The 17,180-nt window shown below is 41.8% G+C and overlaps 1 pseudogene across 1 annotated transcript in view; it reads left to right on the top strand.

The window, feature by feature from the left end:
* LOC309859325 (protein phosphatase PTC7 homolog pseudogene) overlaps positions 1-15,391 on the top strand; it is a 47,032-nt pseudogene extending 31,641 nt beyond the window's left edge. The window contains exons 2-4 of the transcript in view: positions 13,641-13,778; positions 13,846-14,980; positions 15,331-15,391. The product of the transcript in view is annotated as a protein phosphatase PTC7 homolog pseudogene (transcript). The remainder of the gene's footprint in view (positions 1-13,640; positions 13,779-13,845; positions 14,981-15,330) is intronic.
* The last annotated feature ends 1,789 nt before the right edge of the window (positions 15,392-17,180 follow it).

The raw sequence follows: 17,180 nt of genomic DNA, 5'->3' as shown, positions 1-17,180 counted from the left end.
ACACACACACACCCCAAAAACAACAACCAAGAGCCTCTTCCAGGCTTCGGACAGAACAAAAGAGAAGATGCCTAAAGTCTCTTGAGAATAACAGATCTCATGATCAAGGCAGGAGACACACTTATTAGGGAAATGAGACTTGGAAATGAGAAAAGGAAGAATCACAGGTGGCAGATGTACAAAGAGAAAAATAGAATGGCCTACATTCAGGACAAATGATCAGAGAAAAGAGAGAAATAAGACATCTACAAAGACCAAAAATCAAATTCATAATGAGCAAATTAAGAGAGGAAATGTCATAAAACACAATGACAATCATTTACTCCCTGCAATGTACCAGTTCTGAACTATATGGGGAAGATATTAAAGTATTCATGTGACTATAGATCATGGAGTTGTGCTTCTGAAGATTTGGTCTTAGTTACCACCAAGGAACTAAGACTACACGTACAGCCTTCTGTTGCTCTCAAGGTAGAAAATTTTTTATTACCTGAGTGCTCTCAGGTCCTTAAAGTGTCTGTGGAAAAAGCTTTATGCTTAGTATTGGAACACCCAGCAAAGAAAATTGGATTCCTTCCATAAAACTACAAAGATAGTCAAACTGTTTTCTAAGACTCTTTAACTTTTTTATTTTTATTTTTAAAAGATTATTTATTTATTTATTTATTTGACAGAGAGAGAGAAATCACAAGTAGGCAGAAGTAGGCAGAGAGGCAGGCAAAGAGAGAGAGAGGGAAGCAGGTTCCCTGCTGAGCAGAGACTCTGACATGGGGCTCGAGCCCAGGACCCTGGGATCATGACCTGAGACGAAGGCAGAGGCTTATATCACTGAGCCACTGGGGCACCCCTCTAAGACTCTTTTAAATAAGAAATTCAACCATTCTCGCTTTCTAAATAACTTGATGTGTTTATAAATAAAAGGGTTCATTATAGAGTTCATTATAGAGCTACAATTCTTGGTCTTTCCAGGTTATGAATCTTTTTGAGATCAGATGAAAGTCACAGAATGTAGCACATAAAAGTGAACTTCACTTATCCGCACACACTCACCTACAATTGCACACAAAATTCACCAGGTTTTCCAATCTCTTGAATCTGATCTACAAGCTTGTGTTGGAATCCCTAAAAAGGACCACATGTCTTGGGAGGCAGAATTCAGAGCAAAAAAAATTACTGATGTTTGTGTGTCTGCCTGATTTTCTCTTATGCTCTTAAGATTATACTCTGTTTCCAATGGAAACATTGGAACATATGCAACAATACTTGAGATTTATGTCAACACTTAGAAGAGACTGCAAGAATAATACCTGAAACTATTTCATGAGGCAACCATCTGTGTAATAAAGGCAGTAACAACAACACCCAGTGAGACCTGCAGAGCCTAAACACAAGGACTCATGGAGGTGCCAATTGGGGCACCTCAAACCGAAAGCTTCCATGGAAAAACGGAGTGCAGCTGCAGCACTGAAGCATGGGATGAGCCTTAAAGAGACTGTGGACAGAAATCACAGATGGCTGGGCTGCCTGGGTGACACCTTCAGTTGAGAGTCTGACTCTGGTTTTAGCTCAGGCCATGTTGGCATACTTAATGGTGTCCCAAGTTTCTATGAGGTGCTGTTCATTTTTCTGCATTCAATTTCTGCTCTATTTCTCAGATTATAGAATCTCTATTATCTGTCCATCTATCTATCATCTATCTATCTATCTATCTATCTATCTATCTATATTCAAGATTTCTGATTATTTCTTCTACCAGTTCAAATCTACTGCTGAGCCCAACCAATGAATTTATAATTTTATTTATGGTACTGTCAACACCAGAATTTTCATTTATTTTCTAAATAATTTTTGCCTCTGGATTGGCATTCTCTATTGGTGAGTTGAGGTCTTCATCCTGTGATTTCCTTCTTTAAGTATGATTTACATCCGTTTTTGAATGTATTTTTTCATGACTATTTTGAAAATTTTGTGTATTAAATCTGGCGTTACCTTACTCAAAGGCAATTTCTGTTGCCTGTTTTTTTTTTTTCCCCCAAATATGTGTTCCTATCCCTATTTCTTCGCACTTCTTATATTTGTTGTTACTGTCAAAAACTGGACATTTTGGATAATATATTGTAGCAACTGTGGGTACTGATTCCCCTCCATGTTTCCAGGCTTGTTATTAACTTGTCTTATTTGTTGTGTGACTTGGTTGGCTGTTCTGAAGTCTTTTTCTTCCACAGCAGGTTTCCTCAGATGGTGCAGCTGGACATGTAGACAGTTGCCCTGGGATGGTGTAGTTTTGTCTCTCCATCATCACTGTTAAGCTGTCTGCTGCATTTTCGTGTTACTCCTCTGCCCAATCATACCCATACCCACCATACCCATGGTCCCGTTAGTTACCTTGTGATTTCTCTACTTTTTTCCCCAGTGTGCTGGGCATCACCTCTTCAACTGTCTGATCCAATTACATCTGGGCAGAGGGAGATTTTTAGGCTAGTCTTTAGCATCTGTTTGAACCCTAGGAGGGCTCTCAATGGCCTCTTTCCCTGGGTCTTTGGTGAACGAGCTGGTCAATGGCTCAGCTTGTCAATATGAACTAAGAGAGACTACTGTCTTGAGCTCCTTTCACTTGAATTGCCCACACCCTTTGTGGAGAATTCTGGAGCTCGCTTTTCTTATGGACTTCTGCTCACCCTAGACAAACTCTCTGAACCACACTGGGCACCAGGTGAGACAGTAGACTCTGGTCATTTCAGCTTGCCTCTCAGAAGCATGAAAGCTGGTCCCCAGGTGAGCTGTAGTGAGGGTGGCTAGGGCCCCAGGATTCTCAGTCTGCCATGCTTTCACTGGAGCCTCCATTTTGTGGGGAGAGGCTGTGTCAGAGAAGGGAGGTCATGGCCTCTTGGCTACACTTAGCAGGAATATAACCCTTTTAACTGGGGGTTGAAGGAAATGAGGAATGTGGGTTGCCTATCCCTCTTGATGAGATACACTAAGCCTTGATTGAGAGCAGAGGGAAAAGGGACCCTATCTTCTTGGCTATGCCCATCTGCAGAAGACCTTCTGCTAAGCCCATCTGGCGATTCTGGTAATGAGGGAAAGAATAGTTTGTGGCTCAAATGCCATAATATTCATACACCATTTTAGAAAGTTTTCTTGAATCAAAGTTTCTTCATTTGCTACCACCCTGAGGACAATTTCTAGATATCTTTACTTTTAAAATCCTTTTTCCACCAGCTTTGCTGGCTTCACTGGGGAGTGGGTCCTTGGAGCTTCTCAGTCATCCTGGAAGTGGAACTCTATATGGTGTATTTATTACTAATCTCTTTCTTATGTTTATCCTGAGTAATTAAAAAAATAAAATTGGAAACATCTAATAGAGTTCAGTATTCTGCTTTTTTCTTTTAATATTGTATACATGTTCTTTTCCCAAGTCACATTACATTTTTTTGAAGATTATGATTTTTAATGACTGCCTTGACATTTCCACTCTATGGAGGTATCAAAACTTCCCTGGGGGCCCCCGAACTGTTAATGTTGCTACAGTTTTCTGTGCTCCACCATGCTATGCTTTGTTTGGGGGGTTGTCCTTCTAAAGCACATATCTGATCACATTATTTTTTCCTCCGAGACCCTTTGCTTGGGTGCTGTCTATACGGGCAAGCTATCAGATGTGCTGATGCACTACTCAAGCTGCCAGCCTCCAAGGTGTTTGTCCGTGATGCCAGAGGGAGCTGCTGTCCTGAGCATGGCATTTGAGACCCCTCACATCCTACCCAACCAACTGCTCAGCCTCTATCACCAGCGAATCCCCCATTTCCTGCTGATGCAGGCACTTGCCCACCCCTGTACTACCCGGCACATTCTTACCTCAGTGTTGGGTGTTGGGCTCACCTTTAATTCTATCTCCCTTCTGTCTGAGAATTACTGCTACAGACCTTTCCTTGTGGCTTCAAGCCAGAACTCCTTTTCTGCCCCCATGCAAGCTCTTTGTGATAGGCATTTTCTTGGGAGATTTGTCCTGTCATAATGATCACTTTAGATTACTTTATTCCTTTTGACAGTGCTTTAGGCATCCGGTCATTCTATCTTATTCCCTCCTCCTTCTCTTGGTTACAGACCTCCGCAGGGCTCAGCACCTCACTAAGGAAGTGCTGTCATGCCTTTCACTGTTAAAATGAATGATGGGGAGAAACAGTCATGTGGCTATATTTTCTTTCCTGCACACTGGGGAAAGCCTTGATCACCTCCCTCTAAAAATCCACCTCCTGTCACCTGGAGATAGGTGGCAGACAGCAATCTGAGTCTCTCTCTCTCTTACTTTTTTCTCTTTTTTTTGAGATATAATTCACATGTCATACAATTAATCCATTTCAGGTGTACAATTCAGTGGCAGAATCCCTTTGCAAGTTTTGTGGGAAGGCTACTCTTAAATGAAACAGAACTGTGATGAAAGAGAATATGTGGTAATCTTTCACACATAATGGGAGTTGATTAGTGGTTGTGACCCCACTAGCTCAAACACAGGAACTCTTACTCCGTGAGCTATATGTCCAGGTTATTTGGCAGGAAACACTTCATAGATAATTCTGAATGAGTGTTGGCCATTGTTCCTCACTGGCTTGAATACAGGTCTTGCCCTTTTCCATCCTTCTATTGTTTGGGTGGTTTCTTGTCTTCATCTCATTTCCAAGTGGGGTTATTTGCAATGGAACAAAGAGGGGGATAATTTTACTCGAGCATTTGGTAGAAGAAAGGTGAGAGAGGTTATAAAAGAAAGGGAGGAGTGTGGGGAAAGAAGAGTGGAGGCTTGGTTGGGTCAGCACTAAGTCGCTAACAGCAGAGCTTCTGTGCTTACTTTGGAGTCTTTGTGACAGAATCTAATTGCCCTGTCCATCTTGTTGAGGATTTTGTGTGGGGATGGGGGCTAGGTTTCTCCCTGCACTCAGTGTGTTCTTGCTACCTGTTGCCAGGATCCACAGACAGACAGCTGTGTTGATGGCATATGATAGATTGGGTGTGAGCTCATGGCAGGAGCTGCAAATTATTCAAGACTTTCACCCAAGAGTTTGGACTTAGACTATCCAGGTAATGCTGCAATCACTCACAGAATAGAAAAACTGCCTCAGTCTGCCAAGGGCAATCAGGGAGGGCTGTCTCAGAACCCTGTCCATTGACCTTGTGTTGGGCAGAATGGCAAAGGGGTCTGTCTGTTCATGGCCATTATGGGGTGATAGGATACTATTCAGGCTGGGTCTCCTAATGGATGGTTTGAGTGTGTCATCTGAACTTTCCCTCTTTTCCAGCAGAAGCAAGTGTGATAAAATGGGCTAAGAAGAGCATTTGAAGGTCGTTTGTCGGTTTGTTTTAGTATAACCATCTTTTGTTCAATAGTAAGGGTATGTCATTATGCTTGAAATACTATAGCCAGTTTAAGTTATAAAGAAAAGCAAAACATATTTTCTTCAATTAGAAAATTAAAAAAAAAATTTAAGAGTTAAAAAAATTTTATTATTATTTTTTAATTTTTTTAATTTTTTAAATAAACATATAATGTATATTTATCCCCAGGGGTACAGGTCCATGAATCGCTAGGTTTACACACTTCACAGCACTCACCATAGCACATACCTTCCCCAGTGTCCATAATCCACCACCCTTTCCCTACCCCTTACCCCCTGCCCCCCTCAGTTTGTTTTGTGACATTAAGAGTCTCTTATGGTTTGTCTCCCTCCCGATCCCATCTTGTTTCATTTATTCTTTTCCTACCCCTCAAACCCCCCACATTGCATCTCCACTTCCTCATATCAGGGAGATCATTTGATAGTTGTCTTTCTCCATTCAATCAGGAGATTTAAAAAAAAAAAAACAACACTTCATTCCAATGACTTTCCCCCCATCTCCCCTGTTGAGGGAACCCAAATGCACATTCTGTTGCGCAAATCAAAATGACTGATTTTCCCATTGGTCACATACCTTCAAGTATCTGATGAGGGTCTCCACATAGTCTCTCTCATGTGTTTCAGGGAGTTAATAAAACTTGATTGCATATGACTCATAATTTTAGCTGATGCCTTTGAAATTGTTATCAAATATAAGAAGTGTTACATTCTGGGGCACCTGGCTGGCTCAGTGGGTTAAGCTGCTGCCTTCGGCTCAGGTCATGATCTCAGGGTCCTGGGATCGAGTCCCGCATCGGGCTCTCTGCTCAGCAGAGAGCCTGCTTCCCTCCTTCTCTCTGCCTGCCTCTCTGTCTACTTGTGATCTCTCTCTGTCAAATAAATAAATAAAATCTTAAAAAAAAAGTGTTACATTCCTCAGAAGTCCTCAAAAGCTGGTCCTTGGAGCAGGTAGTAATTTGGGAATGAGGAATACGCTTCTCATTATCGTTGTCATTATGTATTTTAACAATCCACATGTGAAGAGTTTTGTACTGAGCCTGTGAGGTGAAAAAGGTTAAGTTATTAATAATATTAATGAGTTCTGTGGAGTTACAATGCTATTATGAACACATTTATTGATAAAACTAGCATGTTCAGAGTTGGGAGATCTCTGTAGGAAGTCAGGAATATTTAGATCGTGTCAAGTAGAGGAAAGCTATATAAAAAATAAATGATTTTACTTTTGTGGGTGCCAAGAAAGTGCTGTGTGAATCATCACTCTCAATGAGTTCCTAGCTCAGACCACTGCCTGGGAGACGGTAAAGAGACTATAAGTACCTCACGCCTTCGTCATCATTTCAGAGATAGGGAAATGGAAGACGCCCTTAAAACCCTCAACTCCTGCATATATTTGAAAGGGATCCCCATGTAATAAGTGGGCTTCTTCTTATGAAGGCAAGTGTTTCCTGCTCTGTGCTAAATAGACATGTTGCCCTTAGGACTCATCAGTGTCCTTTCTGTCTTTATCAGAACAGGGTACTTCAGGAAGCTGAACCCCACCCCCCCGCTGTGACAGTGGCATGGAACAGAAGAACTGCAGGGGAGATGTGGGGACACGTTGCCTGAGTTCAGCTCTGAGAGCGAGCAGAGGCACAGCCAAGCAGCAGGGGAGAGTCAGCAGGGCTCTTGGGTTCTAGACACTGTCTTATTGTGCTCAACAAAATCCCATCAGGCCTTCTTGGATTCACTATTACGTTTTTTAAAGTGACAAAACAGACCTCTGATTTGAAGAAGGGAGGACGGTGAGTGACATGTAAGGTAGAAACTGCCCACATGCCCTTTAGGTGTCATACACTTTATGTGGTTTAACCATTGGGGTTGAGGTAAAGGTGTCAATGGTGGAGATTTAGGAAGGATCGAGAAGCAGATCCTCTCTCTAGTAGTTTGCATGTACTGGGGACCCCCTAAGAAGCTAATGTATGCACATGATGCATCAGCATCAGGCCAGTGGAGGACGAGGTTGGAGAAGATACCTGGGAAAATGGAAAATCATCCCTTTTATGAGATCAGTATAACCGGAAGCCTAAAATATGTTGTCAGACTCTCTTAGGTTGTGAGATTTAGATCTTTGAAATAGGAAAATTACAAATTCATCTGATGTCCTAATTTCACTATGTGCTGAGGGGATAAGCATCATATACACAGATTTTTGTTGTGTATGCAGGAGAGTACAGTTTGCTGACCCCAGAATACTGGGAGTAAACCAGAATTCCAAATCTCACAGGTGTTTGCTTTTGACTGATATTAAGAACAGTACTTCCAACCTCTTTTGGGGGAGTTGTTCCTGCCTTTTGATTATTGTAAATAGCGTTGCCATTATCTCCATATGAAAGCTTTTATTTACACGCCTGTGTTCAGCCATTTAGGGTATGTGCCTTAGGAATAGAACTGCAGTAATTCTACATGCAAATTTTTGATGAACCACCAAACTGTTTTCCACACCGACTGAACATTTTCACATTCCCACTAGCAGTGGGTGATGGTGTTGATTTCTTGGCATCTTTGCCAACAGTTGTGACTTTCCATTGTTTTGATTATAGCCATCCTAGTAGGTGTTTAGTGGTATCTCATTGTGGTTTTGATTTGTATTTCCCTAATGAATAATAATGATGTGGAACCTCTTTCTGTGTGCTTTTTGCCATATGTAAGTCTTCTTTGGAACAGTATCTGTGCAAGTTTTTGGCTCCTCCTATGATTGTCCTTTTTTTCTTGAGCAGTATATAGCTTGCTTTTCCATTCTTGTCCGTTAAAAGTGGCATTGTGAAGCATGTCCTTGTTTGTCGTGGACTTTTTTCACACAATGTTATGTCTGCGGATTCTTCATGCATGCTAACTGCTGCCTTGTTGCTCACTTTGCATTCACAGTTTATTTTCCTTTATGCTTCTGATGGGCATTTCATAGTTTCCAGTTTTTGCCTATTCCAAAACAGGCTGCAGTGAAAATTCTAATGTGTCTCATGGTGAGCATTTCTATTTGTGTCTGTTGGTGCTGGTGGCTATTGAAGGATTCACTGATAACAGTTTATACCATGAACAATTGGTCTGAGTGATATGGAGCCTTGGACACAGCTTGGATCCATGTGTTATCATTTCTAACATAGAATCTCCTTAAATGAGAAGTTCTTGACCCTCCTTAGCAAGCAACCACCTCTTGTTACATTGGAAAGTACATTGACAAGCGGCCTCTCCAGGGGAGAGGGGTTTCTAAGGACAAAAAATATGTCTTGCTTTCATTGTTTTTTCTGTCCCAGATGGGATTTTGCCTCCTCTGGAGTTAATAGATGCAGTGGAGACTTAATGGACCAGGTGGTTATGGAATACCAATAAAATGAAAGATCTCCCTTGGTAAATATCATAAGATTTGCTAAGACATGGTGTTTTCTTTCCTTTTTGCTTGTCTCTAGAACTGTTTGCTCTGCACTTTCTTAGATTACTGCATGGAGTGCTCTTACTGGTAACAGATCAGGATCTTCAACTCCAGCTGCACCCAGAGGTCCAGAGCGAAACTGCTCTGTACTGGCCCTTTAGTGAGGGTCTTTCTGCCAGTGCCAGACATGTATTTCTAGAGTTCTTTAAAGATGCGTTAGATTATTTTATGAGTTATTTCATCAAGTCTAAAGTAGATAAAGCTCTAGAGCTAATTAATGGACTTGCCTTCACTTCCTTCGGTGTAATTAAGAATGTCAATATTACTCACTTTGCTTATTACAGTAGAAAATAAAAACACTTCTGGATTTAAAGTTTGAAGGGACAGGATGTATGATGTCTTTATGATGATCTTTTATCTTGTTTGCCACTAATTAAAAGACCGAATGAGATTTCTTCAGAAGAAAAAAAAAAAAAACTTCAAATAACAATGTACATTGGCTAGGAAAACTTTCCTTAAAATTCTACCTGGCTTTATGAGTTTTTTATTTTTGGAAGTTCTATTCCTGTGACTTTAAAAACCCTTTTTGTACCAATTATGACCGTACAATATAGATGAGCTATTTATTTATTTATTTATTTATTTATTTTTAATTTTTTATTTTTTATAAACATATATTTATATTCCCAGGGGTACAGGTCTGTGTATCACCAGGTTTACACACTTCACAGCACTCACCAAAGCACATACCCCCCCCAATGTCCATAATCCCACCCCCTTCTCCAAAACCCCCTCCCCCCAGCAACCCTCAGTTTGTTTTGTGAGATTAAGAGTCACTTATGGTTTGTCTCCCTCCCAATCCCATCTTGTTTCATTGAATCTTCTTCTACCCACTTAAGCCCCCATGTTGCATCACCACTTCCTCATATCAGGGAGATCATATGATAGTTGTCTTTCTTTGCTTGACTTATTTCGCTAAGCATGATACGCTCTAGTTCCATCCATGTTGTCCCAAATGGCAAGATTTCATTTCTTCTGATGGCTGCATAGTATTCCATTGTGTATATATACCACATCTTCTTTATCCATTCATCTCTTGATGGACATCTTGGTTCTTTCCATAGTTTGGCTATTGTGGACATTGCTGCTATAAACATTCGGGTGCACGTGCCCCTTTGGATCACTACGATTGTATCTTTAGGGTAAATACCCAATAGTGCAATTGCAGGGTCATAGGGCAGTTCTATTTTCAACATTTTGAGGAACCTCCATGCTGTTTTCCAGAGTGGCTGCACATCACTCGGCATCAGGGAAATACAAATCAAAACCACAATGAGATATCACCTCACACCAGTCAGAATGGCTAGATGAGATATTTATTTAGTCCATTTATAAACCCTTTTCTTTCCTGGCTTAGTTGTGTTTTTTCTAGATCATTTAGTAGATTAATGCCTGTGCTGCCTGTGTAGTGAAAGACTGAGGGTTTTCAGAACTGGACAGACCTGGTTCTCTTCTTTATCACTGGAGTATCCACAGACAACTCCCTTAATCTCCCCAAGTCTTAGCCTCTGCATATTTAAAATAGAAATAATAGTATTTGCCTTGGAAGGTTAGTATGAGTTAAACCCCATTGACAGAAGAAGTACAAAGATTTACTACATGGTAATCAAGAAAGAATTGTCTTTCCTTGCAAAAGTGGGCCACACACACAGCGATAAAACGAGGTGCCTGATAAGAGGAAATACTAGGGACGCCTGGCTGGTTCAATCAGAAAATCATGCAACTCTTGACCTCGGGTTGTGGATTTGAACCTCCCATGTTAGGTGTAGAGATTACTGAAACAATAAAAGGAACTTAAATAATAATAATAAAAAAAAACTTTGAAAAACATTTTTCAGGTTTGAAGGGAATCCTGGCTTTCATCAGGATTCATGTGAACATGGCTGGGTGATCAGTTTCTTCATGCACGAAGGCTTAGTCTGGGCCCGACCTGCAGCACTGTGGGCACAGGGGGGTTGGCTCCCCTCACTTCTGTTTCTGGAACATGTGCACCTGGGGGCAGACACCCTGAGCAGGGAAGAGAATGTGAGGAGAGAGCAGAAGGGAACTTAGAAGGGTAAATGTCTTTCAAATATTTCTATAAAAATAGAAGGCACTTTACTTCTCTTTTTTAAAAGATTTTATTTATTTACTTGTCAGAGAGAGAGAGAAAGAGAGAGAGAGTGCAGGCAGACAGAGTGGCAGGTAGAGGCAGAGGGGGAAGCAGGCTCCCTGTTGAGCAAGGAGCCTCCATGTGGGATTTGATCCCAGGACACTGGGATCATGACATGAGTTGAAGGCAGTCACTTAATGGACTGAGCCACTGTGGAGAATTATGCCTCCATCAGAAAGAATGAATACCCAACTTTTGTAGCAACATGGACAGGACTGGAAGAGATTATGCTGAGTGAAATAAGCCAAGCAGAGAGAGTCAGTTATCATAGGGTTTCACTTCTTTGTGGAGCATAACAAATAACATGGAGGACATGGGGAGATGGAGAGGAGAAGGGAGTTGAGGGAAATTGGAAGGGGAGGTGAACCATGAAAGACTATGGACTCTGAAAAACAACCCGAGGGTTTTGAAAGGGCGGGAGGTGGGAGGCTGGGGGAACCAGGTGGTGGGTATTAAGGAGGGCATGTATTGCATGGAGCACCTGGTGTGGTGCAAAAACAATGAATACTATTATGCTGAAAAGAAATTTAAAAAATTTGAATCACACAAAAAAGAAAAGAAATAAAAAAGAAATAATAATAATAATAATAAAATGGACTGAGCCAGCCAGGCATCCCAGAAAGCACTTTACTTTGCAAGGTGCCCCAGTGACTGGGTTCTCTCATCTTCGAGGGATAAAGGCAGGCACCAGGAATAGTAGTTTTTCAGAAGACAGAGGCTTCTGTTTTTGTTTTTGTTTTTCCCTTTTATCTCCCTTGTGCAAAGAGTCTGTGTCCCTCAGAGGTATATAGAGTAAAAAGACCTCCTAAAAATCAACCAGGCCAGAGCTGCTCCAAGTTTTGGAGTAAGAGAAGTGCTTGGCAATGTGGCACCTGTAGGCAGAACTTCTCCTGGGAGCCAGGAGACCTACCATCATCCTGTAACACTCAGTGCAGCTCCCCAGGCTTTGTTCTGGGAACAAGGGTCAGGGTGAATCTGCTCTCCAGTGAGCTACAGGCAGAGTCTTCATGCCTCACCAGGTTGCCTTTATTTGTACTAAAAGGGAGATCCTGGGAATCATTTCCAAAGCCCCAAACAAGGGAAAGCAGGCCCCTTTTGTTAGGGTCAGGGATGACTATTCAGGAGCGGATTTTAACATTATAATGAGGCTGAGGGAACTATTGGTCACTTCTGGCACTTTCTGATTCATCTGGGTGAGGAGTCTTCCTCAAATGCATTTCTGTTCTAACAGGCAACATTGATATCTAGGCAGAACTTTCTACTAGAAATTTCCTAGTTCAGGGGTTCAGGCCAGTGACAGAACTGGGGTTCTTGGTCTATTGATTTGGTCTACTCATCATATCTTTTCATTGATCCTTATTCCAATGTTTTAGAAATAGAATGCCCGCAAAACAACATGTATAGAAGAATATGCACCATTAAAAGCTGATTCCAAGCTGTCATCCTGCTGCATTTCAGGAAGGCATTTTAGACTTTTCAAGGTGCTGGTACCTGCTGCCTTGTTCTTTGGTGAGGGGTTGGGGCCATGATTTCTGTTGATTCCTGAGTCCACTGCACATTCTGAACCACTACTCTCTGTATGAGCTAGAGAACTGACAGAAGTTTCAAGAAGCGGTAAGATGCTGGACAAAACTCATTCAAGGGGCGCCATGTTTCTACCTATAAACTCTTAGACCCAGCGAGACCCACCTCATGGCTTCATTCTTTTTTGTTTGTTTGTTTCTCCTGAGGATGTCTCTGTGCTCTCTTCTTTCCATCTTTATAAGTAATTCTACCCTGAAATTGGGAAGACATTTCAGTTATGGTTTTGGCCACACATTGGGTGATTTGGACATTGCTTCAAGCCCTGTGTCCTGACCGCTTTACTAGAAATGGGCTTGGGGATCATTCCCTGAGGAGTGGCTCCCGGTTATTTGACAACTGGAAAAGATGATGTGAACAGTACTTAACTTCCTCGGGATAGATTTTCATGTGGGCTATGTGATCCCAGGGTCTTGGTTCCCTGGAAGTCATTCCCTCCAAATTCTCCAGTGGTGGAAGCACAATTTACTTCACTCTCTTCCGGGTAAAAAATTTTTCTGAATAATGGAGAGTTAAATACTATTGCTGATCAACTAGCCTAGTATAATAAATCATACAAAGGTGGTCATATTATTATGGTTGCTGTTTGTTCTATACATTCAACTATTATTGATTTAGTGCCTACCATACATCAGGCACAATTCTTGACACCAGTCATATGGTAGTGAACAAAATGGCCCAAGTTACCTGCCCTCATAGAGCTTTATAATAGGCAGTATCATATTATTCTGTGGAAGAATAAACACAACTCAGAGAGTTTCTGTGGCTTATGTTGCTACCATTAGGTGGTCATCAGTGTTTGGATTTAAACCCAAGACTTTTCTTAAAGCTAAGATTCCATTTATTTGTTTTGAAATGTGTAAATGATCCAGATTATGGGCAGAAATAATCACCTTCCATGGGAGAATATTTGTATAAATATCATTTGAATTAAAAAAAGAAAGGAAGTCCCGGAACACGCTAGTGGAGCCGAAGATGGCGGGGGCAGCGGTGGCTGCAGCCGGGACCCCACCTGGGCTGAGGTGGAGGAGCCGCCGGCTCTGACCTCGCTCAGGCTCCGGTGCGCGCGGTGGAGCGTGTGCGAGGCCCCGCGCGTCGGGCAAGGGCGGCGGCGGCGACTCTACGCTGCCGGAGGAGCGCCCCGGCGGCGGCGCTGCTGCGGCTGAGGAGCAAGCGGGCTCCCGGCCTCCACGTCCAGCTGCTCCCCCGGGGCCCCCCGCCTCCTGGGGGGGGGGCGGGCAGCGGGGGCGATGTTCTAGGTCCTCTCGTATGGGCGGCTGGTGGCCCGCGCCGTGCTCGGCGGCCTCGCGCAGACCGACCCCAGGGCCGCTGGCGGCGGTGGCGGTGACTAGGAGCTGGTGACGGCCGGCTTCAGCTTCAGCAAAGACTTCCGCAAGGGCCTTCTCAAGAAGGGCGCGTGCTACGGGGACGACCCGTGTTTCGTGGCCCGGCACCGCTCGGCAGACGTGCTCGGGGTTGCAGATGGTGTAGGAGGGTGGAGACACTATGGAGTTGATCCATCCCAGTTCTCAGGGACTTAATACGGACGGTTCGTCCGAAGTAATCCCATCGGAATCCTCACCACAGCTACTGTGAGTTGCTGCAAAATAAAGTACCTTTGCTTGGTAGCAGTACTGACTGCATCGTGGTGCTGGACAGAACTAGTCACCGCTTACACACAGCAAACCTGGGTGCCTCAGGCTTTCTGGTTGTCAGGGGTGGTGAGGTTGTGCACCGATCAGATGAGCAGCAGCATTACTTCAACACTCCATTCCAGCTCTCAATTGCACCACCTGAAGCCGAAGGAGTCGTCCTGAGTGACAGCCCGGATGCTGCTGATAGCACATCTTTTGATGTCCAGTTAGGAGACATTATTCTGATGGCAACAGATGGACTTTTTGACAACATGCCTGATTATATGATTCTTCAGGAGCTAAAAAAAAAAAAAATAATAAAGAATTCAAATTATGAAAGTATACAGTAGACGGCAAGAAGCTTTGCTGAGCAAGCCCATGAGCTGGCCTATGACCCAAATTATATGTCACCTTTTGCACAGTTTGCATGTGACAACGGATTGAATGTGAGAGGTGGAAAGCCTGATGACATCACCGTCCTTCTTTCAGTAGTGGCTGAGTATACAGACTGACTTGCCTAGGTGTCAACTCTGGCCTTTCCTTTCATCTTCCCAAATTCTCCCCTGCCATGTGTGCTGATCCTGCTGGCAGGACTGTTTCTTTGCTACTGATCTTGAAGGCCAGTGATGTAAGCCTTTGCCTGTCTTTTTGAGACCTGGTTGAGATCTTTGTGGAGAACCACTACTGTCGTTCACTAGCTTGTATCTGCCAGCAACTTTGAAGAGAATCAAGATTTGAAGATTGACCTTCACTTCTTACTGTCCTTTCTATGATGGAATGAAGGTTTTCAATGCCAGAATGGCTATTATGTTTTAAAAATGGTTTAAGTATTGAAAATGAGTGAATTCAAAATTACAGTGTGTAAAAAAGATTTTAAAAGTCTAACACAAATTGTATGTTATGGTACATCTACTAGAAACATACATTATCATCAAAAGAAATGTTACACATGTACTATACAGTCTTTGTTTAGATGATTGGTGTGGCTTTAAGTTTTCATTATAAACTCCTATTTTTCAGGGGCTTATAATTCTGCTCTAAAACATTGCTCTGGATTATGAAATCATCATCCCAGGAGCTTTTTCGTTCAAAATTGGAAGAAAAATTTAGTTTAGTTCTATGGATGCAAATATTTTTCTGGTTTTTAAAAGATGCTTAATTGTGCTCCTATGAGGAAAGTTCTGGCAGTTTATTGATAAGTCCAAATTATAGGCTTGTGGCCCCAAGGCTGCCTCTTATGCAGGAGGCCTTGGGGAGTCTCCCTACCAGATTTTTTCAATGGAAATATTACCCAAGATTATAAAACTCCTAAAATCCTAGGAATTTTAATGTTATGGCTGAAATTCCTCCCAGCTTTCTGATAGGAGATCCCTATGTGGGAGCTCTAGGCCCACAGGCCTAATAGGTTGAGAGTGGACAGCTGTAACTTTGAATCTGGTTGGGTTTTGATGTTCATGCTACTCATAGTCTCCCTCTCAGACCTTTCATTACTAGCCTTGCTTTCCGTAGAGCAGGCACCAAATTCAGGGAGTCCGTGTGAAAAGAGTACTGTGGGCAGTGGCAGTAGCACAAGAGCCCACGAGGAAAACTCCTGGTGATGATCTGACATTTGCATTTGCCCTACACAGAAAATTAGGGGTCCGAATCAAGCTTAATGTTTACAGTTTCCGAATAGCCATCTTGCAGTGTATAGTTTCCTTATAAAACTACCCTGCATTCAGTTTTCCCTTTATCTGCAAACTCAAACTTATTTTTAAGGTTTATGTACAAGTCAACTGCTGTAAAGATATATATTTATGGGTCAGTTTTTTTCCTTCATTAACTTGGTGGTAGAAAAGTATATATACTTAGAAATCCTTAAATTAAAGCCATGTTTTATATATAAGTCAGGTAACATTGGTGTATAGATGAGAATGCAATTAAACCTGATGAGGATCTACTGGAGGAGAATACGGAAAGTGTCTTTCTCTAAAGGAGATACTTATTCACTGGTTTATTGCATTAAAACTTACGTTTGAGGTTACCTCAACTTGTTTTAAAAGATTTTTGTTTTGTGAATTTGTACTGTATATTTGAGTAACTGTCAAGCTTTTGTTTTATTTAAAATTGTTTAACATGTACCATGTACATGTCATTACTATATTTCAATGCATCATGCTTGTAACAGGCATTTCATTTATAATAAGAATGAGTTATTCATTTGTAAGCCGTTCAGTAATTTATATACTATTCCTAAATTGGCATAATGTTAGATATCTATTTTGAATCACCTTTAATTACATGTCAGAATGCCTTAACTACCCTAACTTGACAAAACAGAATTCTTTGGTAGAAGAGATAGGGGACTGGGCAGGGAGGGCTGGGTGGAGTTACATTCTGTTTAAATAAAGAGTACCCATCGTGCTCCGATAAAACATGGAAGCGTGATTGGCAAGTGGCGGGGCATTTATTTTGCACAAACTGTTTGCAGTCTCTGTGTATTTAAAAAGTAAAGAAAGTTGCATCCAGAAGGGTTTTGTTAGAAGGAATACATTTATATTTGGGCTGACAATTTCAGTTCTTTTGTTTGGGTTTTTAATTATTTCTGGTCAGAGGTATGTAGCCTTATGATCTGGATATATTTTGCATTAATTTTCCAATGCCTACATTTAATTCCTTGTAAGAGCAGTGCTGGTCAAGTCACTGGCTTTCTCTGCTCTCATTTAACCCATCAAACACAATCTTTATAAAGCTAGATTGGTGATGTTTTACATGACTCATTTAATCAACTTCGTCTTTTTTGAGAAATGACCATTAGAAATCGACAATGTTGGTGTCAGTGATATGAAAATAGTTGGAAAAGAATTTGAGTTTCACAATGGAGCTGACTTTGGACCTGGCCTATAGATTAGTGACACAGAATATTTTCTCGCTTTTCTTTTTGCCCTGTCCTTTGTGTGTGACACAATTAATTTTATGAC

Source organism: Mustela nivalis (genome assembly GCF_964662115.1).
Source record: "Mustela nivalis genome assembly, chromosome: 2".
Lineage (NCBI taxonomy): Eukaryota > Metazoa > Chordata > Mammalia > Carnivora > Mustelidae > Mustela > Mustela nivalis.
The sequence above is the reverse complement of the archived record's forward strand: the minus strand, read 5'-3'. Positions and strand labels throughout refer to the sequence as shown.